This window comes from Cervus canadensis, chromosome 4, assembly GCF_019320065.1.
Source record: "Cervus canadensis isolate Bull #8, Minnesota chromosome 4, ASM1932006v1, whole genome shotgun sequence".
Classification (NCBI taxonomy): domain Eukaryota; kingdom Metazoa; phylum Chordata; class Mammalia; order Artiodactyla; family Cervidae; genus Cervus; species Cervus canadensis.
Genome location: NC_057389.1, coordinates 14819546 through 14835665, shown reverse-complemented (window position 1 = coordinate 14835665; position 16120 = coordinate 14819546). Strand labels below are relative to the sequence as shown.

Genomic DNA, 16120 nt, shown 5'->3' with positions numbered 1-16120 from the left:
GGCGTCTAATTAGAATTTAAGAAAAAAATTTCTTCTGTTCCTTGCATTTCCGTTATGTTCTCCTGGAACTATGGCTCTCATTTGATCTTGATCTCTCTTTTTTATGCTGTTAATCTTCCTCATATGCTGGTGGTCCTTGATCATCAGTTCCTATTTTAGACTAAATGTTTAGGTTGATTATTCCAGGCTGGGGTGCAGGCTTCCTTGACTACTCTGTAGGTCCTTTCTTTCTCCAGGATGCCTCTTCCCCTGAAGGGAAGGCTCTTTCTGGGTAGGTAGGGCTTATTATCTGCAGAATTTTCACAAGGGTGAGTGGATGAGAGACTGAGAAACCAGGGCAGAAATCATACTAGCCACCTGTGCTTTCCCCCTGCAACTTGCTCAATTCCTTTAGGTGCTTGCACTATTTTTCTCTCATAGAAGTGAACACTGAACTGCCTTTTACAGGCAGAGATCCTGAGTGTGTTAGATGTGTGTGTGTGTCTGTGTGTATGAGTGAACCAGTGCACCTGTTTTATTGAAGGACATTTGTTGACCCCCCCCCCCGCCCCGTTTTCACTGCCGCACTCTGCTCACCAGGCTGCGAGTCTCTCCAGAGTTCCCCTGGGGATGAAGCCCCACCCTTCGCTGTGGCCTCTTCTGCCGTCCTGCGCTGCCGGTTCCTATGCTCCATTTCCTGCACCCATAGAGTTCCTTTTGTTTTCTGTTCCTTGGAATTTACGGATTCATCTCTCGTGTTGCCTTTGCTGTGAAGCCTTCATTCTCTTGTCAATTTCTTTATTATCTTTTTCATGGTCTCAGAAAAAAGACTGGAACTCCTTTCCGATACACTTGCTATAGGTGCTAGTTCCCAGTTTGATGCATACTTAAGCAATCTTTTAAGGGAATTATTTTAAAGAAAAGTACTACTCTATAAGATTGTGAGAAATTATGACTTATGTATCCAGCAGAAGGAGAAATACCATGCCTGAGGCACTTTAACTGTTCAACCCAATAATAACAGGCACATAGAGCCACTTATGTGACAGGCAGTCTTCCAGGTACTTTATGTATGTTATTCAATTCTTACAGTAACAGTATAGGGAAATACTGTAATTGTCCCCATTTTATAGATGAGAAAACTGAGGCACAGAAAGGTTGACTCACTTGTTTAAGGTCACACAACTCGTGAGTAAAACAAGCCAAGATTCAGATTTCATCTCCTGAGACTGAGCTTTTAACCTTTACGTCATATTGCCTCTCATAATCACATCACTAAAAAAAAAAAAAAAAAAAAAAGCCATGAAGATAGAATATGGGTGGAGTTGTGAATAATAATTGATAAAATATTTTCTTTAAAAAATACAGTCACTTTCAAAAAGAGATAAAAGATCAATATAATTCTGTGGTGATAAGGAATACTGGAGTGGGTTGCCATTTCATTTCCAAGGGATCTTCCCAACCCAGAGATTGAACCCAGGTCTCCCACATTGCAGGCAGATTCTTTACTATCTGAGCCATCAGGGAAGCTCCCAGGTAATACTGAATTATGGAATTCTGGCTACACAATTAAACATACCCTCAGTGGAAAGAAAATGGGAGGCCTGAAGAGAAGCTGGCATATTTGCACGGAAAACTGGTAAGGCTGGAAGATACCTGTGTAACGTGTGGCTAGGAGAATACATAACTAAGGAGAATAGAAAAGAATGGGACAAGGATTTCAAGAGAGTTAAAGCCAAGGATTAGCTGAGGCTCACAAAAACCACTAAAGACAGCAGCAGCAATTTTTAGAGCTATTTTCAGAACAATAGATAGATCAAAATTATAGGTCCATTGCTTGAGAATGAGGGTATCATGTTAAAAGAAAACACAGTACTTCCGTTTTTTTTTTTGGTTTTTTTTCTGTCTATACTGAGAAAGATGACCTTTAAGCTGGCAACACTGAGAAATCATTGTGTTTAGAGGTCATTGATATCCAGGGTAAGAGAAACTTTTGACAACTTAAATATTTTAGATGAGCTCAAATTCCAGGCCCAGACCAATTACATTTTAGGCAATAAACAATCTTATTGATATGATCATAGTACTGTCATATTGTTTGAGGAATTTTGGAAAAGAGGGACCAGAATTCAAAAGATTAGAGGAAGGTATGTAAGACCCCAATTTCAAAAAAGGAGAGATGATCAGTTATATTGTGTGTTTTAAATATTTACTCCCCTTTCCTGCAAGAACCTTTCATTTAGGCCCTTTTATGTAGAGTCTACTTCCCACCCCATCAACGTCAGACTTCACCATGTATCTTGCTATGGCCAGTGGAATGTGAAAAGCAACATTAGCTACTTTCAAGCAAAATCTTTAAGAATCTCTGTGTTTTCTGCTATCCCTGTTAAAACATATGTTATCAATTATTTGAATGACTGTATAGAAATTGTATTTCTCAAGTTTATTTAACATTAGACCATTTGCATAAGATAATTCTCTGGAGAAGAGATTCAATCTGTTGGATGGAAAAGTTAGCATTGAAAATGCTATAATCTGTTGAAAAGATACTGAAAATATGTGATAGATTTTAAAACTTGAAGTTATAAATAACTTCGTGTGTAACTTGAATAAATGTGTAACTTGAAGTTGTATTTGTAAACATCAGTTATATTGGATGAAGGAAAACTGCTTGTTGAAATTCAAGTAAAGCCAAATAGTATGGATTGGTCCAGACCTCAGATAGCATCAGTTTGCTGGTGCCTCTATAAAAATGAAGGTGATCTGAAGCTATATTAATAGTAGATATTTAACATCCAGTTTATTAAGGGGTGATTATGGACTGCAAGGAGATCCAACCAGTCCATCCTAAAGGAGATCAGTCCTGGGTGTTCATTGGAAAGACTGATGCTGAAGCTGAAATTCCAGTACTTTGGCCACTAGATGTGAAGAGTTGACTCACTGGAAAAGACCCTGATGCTGGGACGGATTGGGGGCAGGAGGAGAAGGGGACAACAGAGGATGAGATGGTTGGATGGCATCACTGACTTGATGGACATGGGTTTGAGTAAACTCTGGGAGTTGGTGATGGACAGGGAGGCCTGGCGTGCTGCGATTCATGGTGTCGCAAAGAGTCGGACACGACTGAGCGACTGAACTGAACTGAACTGATGTATTTATATTATGTCTTGTTTGAGTATTATCCTTTAATAGGAATATTGATAAAACCCAAGCATGTTGAGGTCAGTTTATTGGGTAGAATTGGACAGATAGAGCAAGTGTGTCTAAATCTGAAGAGAGAACACTTGGTCTGTTAAGAGAAGGCTAGAGGACGAGGAAAGGATACCAATTGCAGATATGTCCATATCTAAGGGAGGAAGCTGACTATGCATTCATGTATCAAGACCTGCTTGGCTGTACTAACACTTGGTCAGACTCCTGCTTTCCTAATCAACTCCACTCCCTGGTGATACTAAACTATAAATACATAGAAGAGTCACGGAATATATGTGTATCATTTATGATAAAAAGCCAAAGGTATGGTTTTTTTCAGTGCTTTCTAATTCTGGATGAACATTAGGATCTTTGGGGGGCTTTTAAAAATGCAGACACCAAGCCTCACATCAGACCTACTGAACCATAATTTCTGGTGGAGGGCCCTGGGGGGAATCTGTATTTTCGTAAAACTCCATTGATTCTAATGAGCTAATGATTTGTGAGCCACCGTGTCTTGTTAGGTGATAGGTGTTCCAGAGGCAAGAGCTGGATTAGAGAACAGTGGTACATCATCACAAGAGGCAAGTCCAGGGCAGTGGTTCCTAGAGTTTGATCTTTATGGACCATTACAGCTCTTCAAGAAATGGAATTCATCAACATAGGATGGCTAACTTTCTAGTAAAACCAACCAGCCAACCAGGCAAACTAGTATCTTTCTAGTTTATTTAAAACAAAAATTTCAGAAGGACCTGGGCAGATCACGATATAGGAAGAAAGTGCTAGAATCTTTTAGATGGAATGAACTTAGCCGTTTTTCTCCTTTCACCATTTTTCCTCAGCTTGTGGCATCATTTGGCATGTCAGCCTTTGAGAGGCAACAGTGTAGGGCGTGTACAGTTCCATATGATCTCCCAACATGCTGCTCCACTGCTGGACGTGGTCAAAAGGCTCATAGCTGGGTTAGGGACGCTACTTCTGACTGGTGGAGGAGAGGCTCTGAAAAGGGAATGTGGTTGGTGCGGTAGGGTGCAGAGATACCTTGGGTGATACAGGATCTGTGAGCAGTTGTTTGGGAAACTGGCTCTCCAGCTATAGCAGAAAAGCTTGTGGGTCCCCGAATACTGCATTGAAATGCATGAGCAGCGTTTATATATAATAACCCTTGTTGTGCCAGAGGGCAGACCTGTGGGAGGAAGCCACCGGCAGATCGATTTCAGTTTAAAGTAAACAAAAGTTTTCTGACAATCAGACCTTTCCGGTAGATGTTAACAAACTACATGAAGATGGGATTATCTCTGCTGGAAGAGCTCAGAACATGTCTGAGTAACAATTTGTTAGAAATGTGATAAATTAGGAGTTTCAGATTAACATATACACATTACTATATATAAAATAGGTAAACAACAAGGACCTACTCTGTAGCACAGTGGTATTATAAAATAGTATCTTATAATAACCTATAATGGAGATCAATCTGAAAAAGAATGTATTATATATATATATGCATATACTTGAATAATTTTCTATACACTTGAAACTAACACTTATAAATTAACTATACTTCAAATAAAAAAAAAATGTGAATAAAAGTGTTCTGGTCTAAGTTGGATGAAAATCACTGTTTGTGAAGCCTGGAAGGCCTTAGTAACAACTTGGGAAGCCTTTTAAACAAATAGAGACTTCTGGATCTCTGCTTAAATCCATAAAAACAGAAACTCTCTGAATGGGACTAAGGAATCTGTATGTTTAATAGGTACTCCAGGAGACTGTAAATTAAATTGCCTGTTGCTGTGGAAAACAATTATATGAAGTGAACTTCCAATATCTTGAAGCATCTGTGATGAAAGATTCTACAAAATTCATAAAAAGAGCATTTTTTAATGGCATTAACATTTGAATATTGACTTAATATCACGTTTTATTATTAGTTATTTAGAAGTTATATCTGAAACAACTGGTCATCTGAACATCAACACAAAATAAAAGCACTGAACTGTTTTTAAAACATGGTTTGATTTGGGCTTGAAAGAGGAATTAGCTTCACATGAGGAAAGAGAGTTATGGACCCGATTATGAAATATGGATATGTAAAAATGTCAAACAGATAAAATGTTTGTGCCAAAATTTTTAATGTATAGGGATTAGTGATTCATTCTTTCCAATTTCAAATAACCTATTAGTTTAAAATGGTAGTAAATATATGTTTATTTTTGGGGAAGGGGACTTTAATTGGGACTTTTATTATTGTGAAATAATTTTTCCTTTTTGTGAGTATTTCACTTTATTATAGCTTGAGTGACTGTCTCAGTGATAACATTATGAAGGCAGATTGGGAGAGTAGCCCAAAGGTCCTCTGACTAGTTTTTAGAGTCTAGTCTGATCTGGACTGTTATCTCTTTTGAGGGTTTTTTTTTTTTTCTATTGAGTTTCTATTCCAGTCTTCTCTGTATAGATGATCTAAAAGGCTTTCAACTGTTGACAAGAGGCTAGGCCTTAAATTACAGGTATAAGAAGCTAGACTACAAAGCCACAGTCATCAAGACAGTATGGTACTGGCACAAAGACAGAAATATAGATCAATGGAACAGAATTGAAAGCCCAGAGATAAATCCACGAACCTATGGACACCTTATCTTTGACAAAGGAGGCAAGGATATACAATGGAAAAAAGACAACCTCTTTAACAAGTGGTGCTGGGAAAACTGGTCAACCACTTGTAAAAGAATGAAACTAGAACACTCTCTAATACCATACACAAAATAAACTTAAAATGGATTAAAGATCTAAATGTAAGACCAGAAACTATAAAACTCCTAGAAGAGAACATAGGCAAAACCCTCTCCGACATAAATCACAGCAGGATCCTCTACGACCTACCTCCCAGAATATTGGAAATAAAAGCAAAAATAAAGAAATGGGACCTAATGAAACTTAAAAGCTTTTGCACAACAAAGGAAACAATAAGCAAGGTGAAAAGACAGCCCTCAGATTGGGAGAAAATAATAGCAAATGAAGCAACAGACAAAGGATTAATCTCAAAAATATACAAGCAACTCCTGCAGCTCAATTCCAGAAAAATAAATGATCCAATCAAAAAATGGGCCAAAGAACTAAACAGACATTTCTCCAAAGAAGACATACAGATGGCTAACAAACACATGAAAAGATGCTCAACATCACTCATCATCAGAGAAATGCAAATCAAAACCACAATGAGGTACCATTACACGCCAGTCAGGATGGCTGCTATCCAAAAGTCTACAAGCAATAAATGCTGGAGAGGGTGTGGAGAAAAGGGAACCCTCTTACACTGTTGGGGAATGCAAACTAGTACAGCCACTATGGAGAACAGTGTGGAGATTTCTTAAAAAACTGGAATAGAACTGCCATAATGACCCAGCAATCCCACTTCTGGGCATACACACGAGGAACCAGAATCTGAAAGAGACACGTGCACCCAATGTTCATCCCAGCACTGTTTATAATAGCCAGGACATGGAAGCAACCTAGATGCCCATCAGCAGACGAATGGATAAGGAAGCTGTGGTACATATACACCATGGAATATTACTCAGCCGTTAAAAAGAATTCATTTGAATCAGTTCTAATGAGATGGATGAAACTGGAGCCCATTATACAGAGTGAAGTAAGCCAGAAAGATAAAGAACATTACAGCATACTAACACATATATATGGAATTTAGAAAGATGGTAATGATAACCCTATATGCAAAACAGAAAAAGAGACACAGATGTACAGAACAGACTTTTGGACTCTGTGGGAGAAGGCGAGGGTGGGATGTTTCGAGAGAACAGCATCGAAACATGTATATTATCTATAGTGAAAACAGATCACCAGCCCAGGTTGGATGCATGAGACAAGTGCTTGGCCTGTGCAACTGGGAAGACTCAGAGGAATCGGGTGGAGAGGGAGGTGGGAGGGGGGATCGGGATGGGGAATACATGTAAATCCATGGCTGATTCATGTCAATGTATGGCAAAAACCACTACAATACTGTAAAGTAATTAGCCTCCAACTAATAAAAATAAATGAAAAAAAAGAAACTAGACAGATGTTATCAATCAATTGAATATATAAACATTGCTCAAATTTTTTTGAAAGTCTAACCCTTGAGAAAAATTTTTCTAATATCTTTTGAGCTGTTCAATGCCTTGGAAATGTTTGTCATAAACATATTTTCCTTCTCTTAGCATCTAGAGTCTACTTGAATATTATTCATATACATATTCAGCAGAAACCTAGTGGAAGCTAACTTTATGTCAGGCACAAGGCTAAGTATTGGGTAAACAAGACCCCTGCTCTTAGGAAGCTATGTTCTGATAAAAGGAAAGAGATAATAAGCTTGTGGATAAATATGTAAAAATTTTGGCTAGTGACAAATGTTATAAGGCAAATCAAATGGATCAGAGACCTGTTGGGGGACTCTTCTTTAGATGAAGTGGTTTAGAAAAGGAGGTGATATTTGAGCCAAGACCTGAGCAGTTGTGAGAGAAAAGCTTCTAGGAGAGACTGTATCCAGTTCAAAGGTCCTGAGGTCAGAGTAAGTTGAAGAATCAAGAGGTTAGTGTAGCACCATTGTAATGAAAACTTTGCGGGGATGGGACAAAAGGAAGTTAAAAAAAAAGAAGGCAAGGGCTAGATAATGCAGAATCCCACAGGCCATGATAGGAGTTTGAATATATTCTAAACATGATAGGTTCTAATTAGGCAGTGGTGGTGTTGTTGCTTTGTTGTTCAGTTGCTCAGTTGTGTCTGACTCACTGCAGTCTTATGTAAGACTACAGCATGCCTGTCCTTCACTATCTCCCGGAGCCTGCTCAAACTCATGTCCGTTGAGTCGGCAATGCCATCGAACCATCTCATCCTCTGTTGTCCCCTTCTCCTCCTGCCTTCCATCTTTCCCGGTATCATGGTTTTTTTTTACTTTTGTATTTACAGAGATAACTCCAGCTCTGTGTAGAGAAGGGACCACAGTCAGTTAAGAGTGGAATGAAGACCAGCTTGAAGGCTATTGCACTAGTTCAGTTTAGAGATGATGCCTGCTTGTTGGAATAAAGCTTTTGACTGAGGGAATGTGTGTGAAAATTATATATATGCCCCTTTCAGTAGACATTCTCAATCAATAAGGCCACCTACGTGACTTATACAACTTGATTCTTGAGTTTGCATTTTTCAGCCTTGGTGTTCACATGTCTAGCAATTATCATCGGTTCATTTCTCCCTACTCTTAGCTTACTACTGCCTTCAGTTGAGAATCACTGGGTTAGATGACTGAACAAGAAAACTTGGTCTTTATAGGCCAAATATGTGTATCCCAGTTAAAATCCAGAGACCAACACTCAATTTTTTCTGCCATTTCCCTTTCTCTCCCCACAGGCTCCTTCCCCTTAGTTTCTACCTCTTAATTTCTGTCCCCAGAGGATCACAGCTGCCCAGCCGCTCCCCTTCTCATCTGCCTACTCTAAAAGACACATGGATCTTAATTTCGATTCTGTCATTTTGAGGGATTTACCTTTTATATATGGAGGAACACAGAGATGAATAGAAATAAAAATGCAGGAAACACCTTAATTTATTCCACTAGAGGAAGGGAGGATGAACAAGTTACCTTTCCTTTTCATTAAACCATAGGTAGAGCTGAAGGGGGTGGGGACACATTTTTAACGCTTTTTTTTTTTTAAACAAAAGAAAGTAATATGTTGATGTGACAGTTGATAACAATATAGTAAAATCTAGTGTTTATTGAGTGATTGTTATGTGGCAACCATTGTTGCCCAGGGTTTCTTGGATTGATTCTCTTATTGTTAGCCCTCTTCACAGATGAGGAAACTGAGTTTCAGAACTGTTAAGAGATTGGTTCAAGGCCCCATAGAGCAGCAGTCACCAACCTTTTTGGCATCAGGGACCAGTTTTGTGGAAGACAATTTTTCCACTGACTGGGGTAGGGGAATGGTTTGGGGATGATTCAAGGACATTACATTTCTTTATTTATTCTGTTATTCCATCAGCTCCACCTCAGATCATCAGGCATTAGATCCTGGAGGTTGGGAACCCGGCCTCAGACTGAGGGGCCACCCAGGATTTTCTCTTCTCTAGGCTATGCTGCCTCTCCAGGCGAGAGGACTTGGGGATCTGCAGAGAAAGGAGCCTTGGCAGGTGTGGTGCTGAAGACCCATTTACCAGGTAGGTGTCCCGTCTGCCTGACTTCCAGTGTGGCCCTGTCTCCTCCTTCAGTCTCTATGCGGTCACCTCTGGGCCTTGTTTCAGCCTCACTTTGCCTCTACCTATCCTTCCTTTGGGTCTTTATTGATAAGTATCTCTTTCATCATCTGGCTGCCAAAATGAAAAGAAACATTCCCCCTCTCCTTATCACTGAATTTCCGACTCAGATGGTCCCATACTCATTTGCTTTACCAGCTGCCGTCTGCTTCCCAGTGGGTGCTCTCATTATGTCTGAAGCGGGGAGCAGGAGAGCAGAGCGCCCTAAGCTGTGGGGACACAACGTTTCCTCTCTGTGGTTTGTCCTCTTGGGTGTTGGGACATTCATGTATCAGCTTGTCACTCTCACAGGTATACTCCTGCTCACAGCAGGCTCCAGGAGATTACTTGTCTCGCTACTGAATTTTCTTTATATGTTTTTTTTTAAGTATGTATAAAATTATAGTCTTGAGCTTTCCTTTTTCATACACAAACTAATCATTATGAAACCCAATAATGATCCCTAAGGGAAAAACCACATGGAGCAAAAGGGCTCAGACGTGGAGTGAGGGTGTTGGACAACAGACATCATTCTGGGACCGTGGACACAATTCTTTCCGGGGGGTCGGTGCACTGCATTTTTATGACTTGAAGCTATTTTTCAGGGCATTACGCCATAGTTTCCACAGAGCACAATTGTGTGCTGTAATGTCCGTTTTGCATGCTCTATATCAGTCGTGAGTCTGAAATTGCAAGGCTTGAGCATCATGTATTATTGATCCGATGTTTTGACTTTAACACAGGAGAGGGGAAAGCTTAAAGGACCAGAAAATTCAGAAACACTTCATGAGATAAAGGGACTGATTTTCTGTAATCTCTTTGACAAAAGTGCTTTAACAGTTTATTCTTACAGGTGATGTGACTACAGGACAAGTTAACTTGATTATTTGCTTTTGAATATAAGAAAGGAGTGTGAGGGAGAAGTTTCTTTTAAATTTGAGATATAAGTATGATTTCCATTCCATGAAATAGAAGATGGGTGTACCTCAATATTTTACTTTTGAGAGAGAGATTTTGTCATTTTAGTCTTAAAGGCAGAGCATCCCTGTTCTTGGGCCAAAATCAGAACAAGGAACTTTCTGGCTTCTCTGCCTCTAAGAAAAGAGGAAGAAAGTCTCACTTTTTATCTTCTAGCAAAATCTGTTCTTAAGAAAGCCTCAAGTACTTGTTTATACTAAAGTGAAAATGATGAACACTGCTTAAAACACCATCTCTCTCTCCCGAAGAATGATATAGTTTCACAAGGATCAAATATTTAGGTGAAAGAGTGGGAAATCCTCCCAATTATTAATTTATGTATTTGTCTGTTTACTTCTTTCTAAAAATTTATTTTGTGCTTTGTTCTAAAAGGGAGATTTAAGACCATGCCTCATATGATTAAAAACATTAAAAATAAATAATTGAGAATATTAGGATGACTCTAATATTGAGAATTTGGTGCTTTAGGGAGACATGGAAAGGACATTTTGTTTTGTTAGAGTTGTTGAGTGTTAGTTACTTGGCCATGTCTGACTCTTTGCGACCCCATGGACTACAATCGGCTAGGCTCCTCTGTCCATGGAATTCTCCAGGCAAGAATACTGGAGTGGGTTGCCATTTCCTTCTCCAAGAATTGTTAGAAATTCTTATTTTATCTTGAAATCTTACTGGGGCAGGGAGTGGGGTGAATTTATTAACTCCCTTATAACAGATCAGCTTTTCAGCACGTTTAGGATAATTTTTGGTGAAAAGTTAGTGTTTCTTAAACTCTTAGCTTGCTTGGGGCATTTAGTATGGTTTACTATTCTAAGGTCAGTTCTTTGATAGTCTTCTCATTGGTTATTGTTTAACTTCCCTTTAAACAACTTAATCTTCCAAGGAAGGTACAAAGTTCAGTTAATGTTTCTATTGTTCCTAATTATGATAGCATATAAGACCACTGTATAACTAAAAATGCCTCCTAAAACAAAAAATTCATACTTCAAACAATTAGCCTGACTCTGGATATCAGCATTAGGCAGGGTAATCCTGCACTCACAGGAAAATGCTGCCATGTCAATGAAATGTTGATACAGATAAATCGTCTGTGTTCCGTACTGTCTGTGTGCTTCAATCCTAACTCCCACTGCCTCCTCCTACCGCTGTGCGCTCCTTACAAGGACAGGATGTCAAAGGAGATCAAACACTCCCCTAGAGGGATCCAGAAAGAAGAAAGTGGTAGATCTCCTCCTTTCTAGAGGTATGTCTATTTTGCAATTCATCGAGGAGGAGGATTGCTTAGGGTCCAGAATTGAAACTCAATACAGGGGTTTAGTTTTTTCCTCCCTTTTTAAAAGTAGAGGAAAACAGAGCCCTGGAAACTTGAGTTAAAAGTGCTGCCTGTACCAAGCAGAAAGAGATTGTGGTTCCCTTGCCATTCCTCCCGGAACCTGGAACAGTGCCCCCCTATGTATATGTTCAGTAGGTACTTGAGAATGTGTAATGAAATCTTCCTTCTGAAACCTTGTTTCTGAATATCAATGTAATAGGAGCTCTGAGGTACTTTCCAGGTATGAGAAATCCTTCAATTCCTACCCTGCTGATCGGCTGAAGATGAGCCAGCACTGACTCATTATACTGTGTAGGTCAAGGGTGCTCAGCTCTGAAATCAAGTTACTTGGATTCAACTGGTACCTTCACCACTGTCTAGCTGTGTAAATATGGGGAAATTGCAGAGCTGCTTTAGAACTGAATTTCCTCAGCTGCAAAAGGGGTGGTTAGGAGAGGGAATGGATGTATTAAGTACACAGCACTAGATACCCACTGTGCTTAGGTGCTCAGTCGTGTCCAACTCTTTGTGACCCCACCGACTGCAGTCCACCAGGCTCCTCTGTCCATGGGGATTCTCCAGGCAAGAACACTGGAGTGGGTTGCCATGCCTTCCTCTGGGGATCTTCCCAACCCATGTCTCCCACATTGCAGATGGATTCTTTACTGACTGAGCCACCAGCGAAGCCCAGACCCCCACTGCCTGATAAATATTGGCCAGCAGCCTACAGTATGGTAGCCCTAGGCCCAGGAGAGCTCAAGCCCTATGGCCTAAAAGGAAAACTCTTTTTGACTAGAAATAATAGGAGCTCCCAGGGGTTTAAAGACAGATTGACAGCTACCATGACTTTTCAAGGTAGATAATAATTAAAAGATCATTGTAAAGGATTGCTTTCAAGATAGAAGTAGGCTGCTATCAAAAGGTTTTGAGTCAGGAATAAATATTGGTGGATTTCTTTCTTCAAAGAGATTTTTAGAATTATTTCCAATAAAATAAAGAGAGTTTATGGGTCTAAAAAGATAACATTTAAAAACCTTAAAGATGAGATCTTGTTTAGAAGTTACTTTTCGTTAACAAATATGTCATTCATTCAGCAAATACTTACTAAACAACTACTGTACCTCAAGCATTGTATTAGGTGTTAGTGAGAAAAAAGTAAAAAAAAAAAAAAGTATGGTGCTTGTTCTTAATAAGTTTAGAGAAATATTCATATAATCAATGCCCTTCCAAGTCATTATCCTGAGATCCTATACATTTGTTCCAATATTGCTGCTGTTGCTCTCAACACCTTCAAACAACTTTTGGGCAAGGCCCAAGTTCCACAAAAACAGCAGTGGTCTCTGCTTTTGGAAGGACCAATATTCAACTGACATTAAAATATCCCAAATCTCCTTTGTTGGTTGGTTATTGCCACAGTTCAGAAATCCCCAGGTGCCCATTCATCCCCACCACTACAGTTTCCCCTATTGGACCCTCTAGAAGGACTCACAGTTCCGCCACTAAAGAGTTAGTATTTGGATCTTGGTCAAAGTCCTCCAGTACCTTGCTTAGTGATATCTGTTCTGATTGATATGTGCCCTGCCATACCTGTTGCTGAGTATCTAATATATCACCCCTAATTTAGTGTCACATTAAAAGTGAAAGTGGTAGTCACTCAGCTGTGTCTGACTCTTTGCAACCCCACAGACTGCAGCCTGCCAGTCTCCTCTGTCCATGGAATTCCCCAGGCAAGACTACTGGAGTGGGTAGTCATTTCCTTCTCCAGGGGATCCTCCCGGCCCAGGGATTGAACCCAGATCTCCCGCATTACAGGTGGATTCTTCACCATTTGAGCTACCCAGGAAGCCCTTAGTGTCACATTACATTTAGGGTCACATTGCATTCCCCCTAATCCAGGTGCTCAGTGGGTAAAGAATCTGCCTGCAATGCAGGGGCCACATGAGACACCGGTTCGATCCCTGGGTTGGGAAGATCTGTTGGAGGAGGGCATGGCAACTCACTCCATTTTTCCTGGCTGGAGAATCCCATGGACAGAGGAGCCTGGTGGGCTACAGTCCATAGGGTCGCAGAAAGTCATAAATGACTGAAGCAACTGAGCATGCATGCAATCCTGTCACATTCACTGTTTTTATGTTTTTAACCTGGTGCACCTGGGACCCCATCTCCCACTCTAGCTTACCTTTACCTGACTTTAAAGGGCAATGCTAGGCCATCTTTAAAGACATTTGTTTTTTTAAAAAGGATCAGAGTAAAATCAAGTCCAAAAGAGAGGTCCTAAGATTGTTCTGAACAAAGGCGAACCTCATCAAGGTTTGTCTGAGGTTTCCCAAGGTGACTGCTTAGAGGAGATGACATGCATTTCCTATGTAAAGTCTGGTGCTTTTATGAACAAAAAGAATTATATATGGCCAGTTCCTTAAAGTCACATCTTGCATAAAAGATGAATGTCTCCTTTTAGAAAAGTTGTATTTAAAAAAAGTCATAAACCTCACTTAGGAGCATTATTAAAACCTAGCATATTTTTTCCAGCTAACAAAATGTTAGCATAAAGGGATATGATATGCATTTTGGAATTCCTAATACCCAGATATAAAAATAAAATAACAGTGAATTTTTTTCCAATGACAATGAAATCCACAATCAATCAAAATTGCATGGCGTGGCACAATCATAGAGAAAGGAAAAACTTTTGTTTCCAGGAATGTGAATTCAGAAACATGTATTGTTATAAAATGTGCTGATTTTTAAGAGGAGAATTGATATGAGAGGATCTAAATTTATATTTACTTTGTTAAATGACACTCAAAAGACAAAGCTGCCAATCGGCAAAACAAAATAAAACAAAAAAGACTTTGTGAAGATAAAAATTATTTAATGGTTGGTGGGACACAGTTTTGAAAGGGATGAGTATGATAGTTGTGCCGATGGCAATTTACTTTAGGTCTCATAGCCTATAAAGTTGATCAATAGTGCTTAATGAACACTTCTACTAGTTTGGCTGCTAAATCATTGTGTGAAAATCAGTAGATTTTTTTCCCATAATGATGGCAGATTTTATAGATAGCATTAATTCATTCTATAATGTTGACCATTGAGGTTTATTTGTTGAATGAATATACAGAGAACTGATCAGAGGTAAGAATAGCATATCTTTATGGATATTTTCTTAGGACTTTATTTAAAAATAATATTTTTTTAAAATTTTCTTGCAAAAATGATTACAAATGTGTAGAAACTTTTTACAAATGAGATAAAAAGGTGGTTATCTACAGTTCCCACCAACTGTAAGCAACCACCATTAGCGTTTTTGTGTGTCTTGATACACATTTTCTGTACATGTCTACTATAAATATGTATATATGTGTATGTATGTGTGATTTACAAAAAAATGATCATATGCACTTTTTTCTTTTAGACAATATATTGTGATATATATCCATGTAACCCATTAGTGTTCTATAGAATTTTGTTTAGTGACTGCATAATATTCTGCCGTCTGTATATATCATAATTCATTTCAGTAATCTTCTGCTATTGGACATTTAGGTTGCTTTTAATCTTTTAACTGTTATGTTATAGACACTTGTGGCCATTCCAAGAATTTAAAATCATTTTTTGTGCTGTTATTACCTTGGACAGTTTAGTTAAACCTGTGAATCCCTTCTCAGAATAATTTTTTTTGCATAAAAATATAGAATAACAGAAGAAACCAATTATATTGAAAGGATTATAAAAATATTTTGTAAAATTTGTGATTTAAAAATGTGCCTCTTATTATTTTTTTTTTCTTCTTTTATTAGTTGGAGGCTAATTACTTCACAACATTTCAGTGGGTTTTGTCATACAAAAAATGTGCCTCTTATTAAGTAACAAGATCTAGTGGCACATCTAATAATGACAATAATTTTAACTAATGATAAACATAAATGGATTTTGAGATACCTAAAGCAATTAGAGTAATAGTAGCTGCTATGTCCCATTTACTTCATTGTAATCTGTTGCTTATCTTAGTGATAGAAGGAAACACTCAATTTCAGTGAGAGGTTAATAAAAATAAAGATGTGAAATGTGTCCCTTCCAGACTCACAGATAGCTTGAATTTTACATCTGAAATTTCACAGCCACAGGCCTCAGATTAAGAACCTTACTGAATTTATTAGATTAACCTGAAAGCATTGAAACTAGTAGTCAGGGAGAAGTATTGTATGTTCCCCAAAGATTAGCCAAATGGACTTAAAATAACAAAATGGTACTAAACTTGGTGAAACCAATGGAGGTTGAGAATCATAATCTGTAACACAAATAGACCAGGATGATGAGTAATGGTGGAAGAAACCTAGGAGAGTTGTGGGAAGCTAATTATGAGTAGGGTTTCAAAGG

At 38.8% G+C, this 16120-nt stretch overlaps 1 long non-coding RNA gene across 4 annotated transcripts in view; it reads left to right on the top strand.

The window, feature by feature from the left end:
* The window catches only part of LOC122439514, a 517062-nt gene that overhangs the window by 136063 nt on the left and 364879 nt on the right, over positions 1 to 16120 (top strand). For 3 of the 4 annotated variants that reach the window (XR_006268898.1, XR_006268896.1, XR_006268902.1), the window contains one exon: positions 9292 to 9378. The exons of the other annotated variant lie outside the window; for it this stretch is intronic. This is a non-coding gene — a long non-coding RNA (uncharacterized LOC122439514). The remainder of the gene's footprint in view (positions 1 to 9291; positions 9379 to 16120) is intronic. 4 annotated transcript variants of the gene reach the window in all.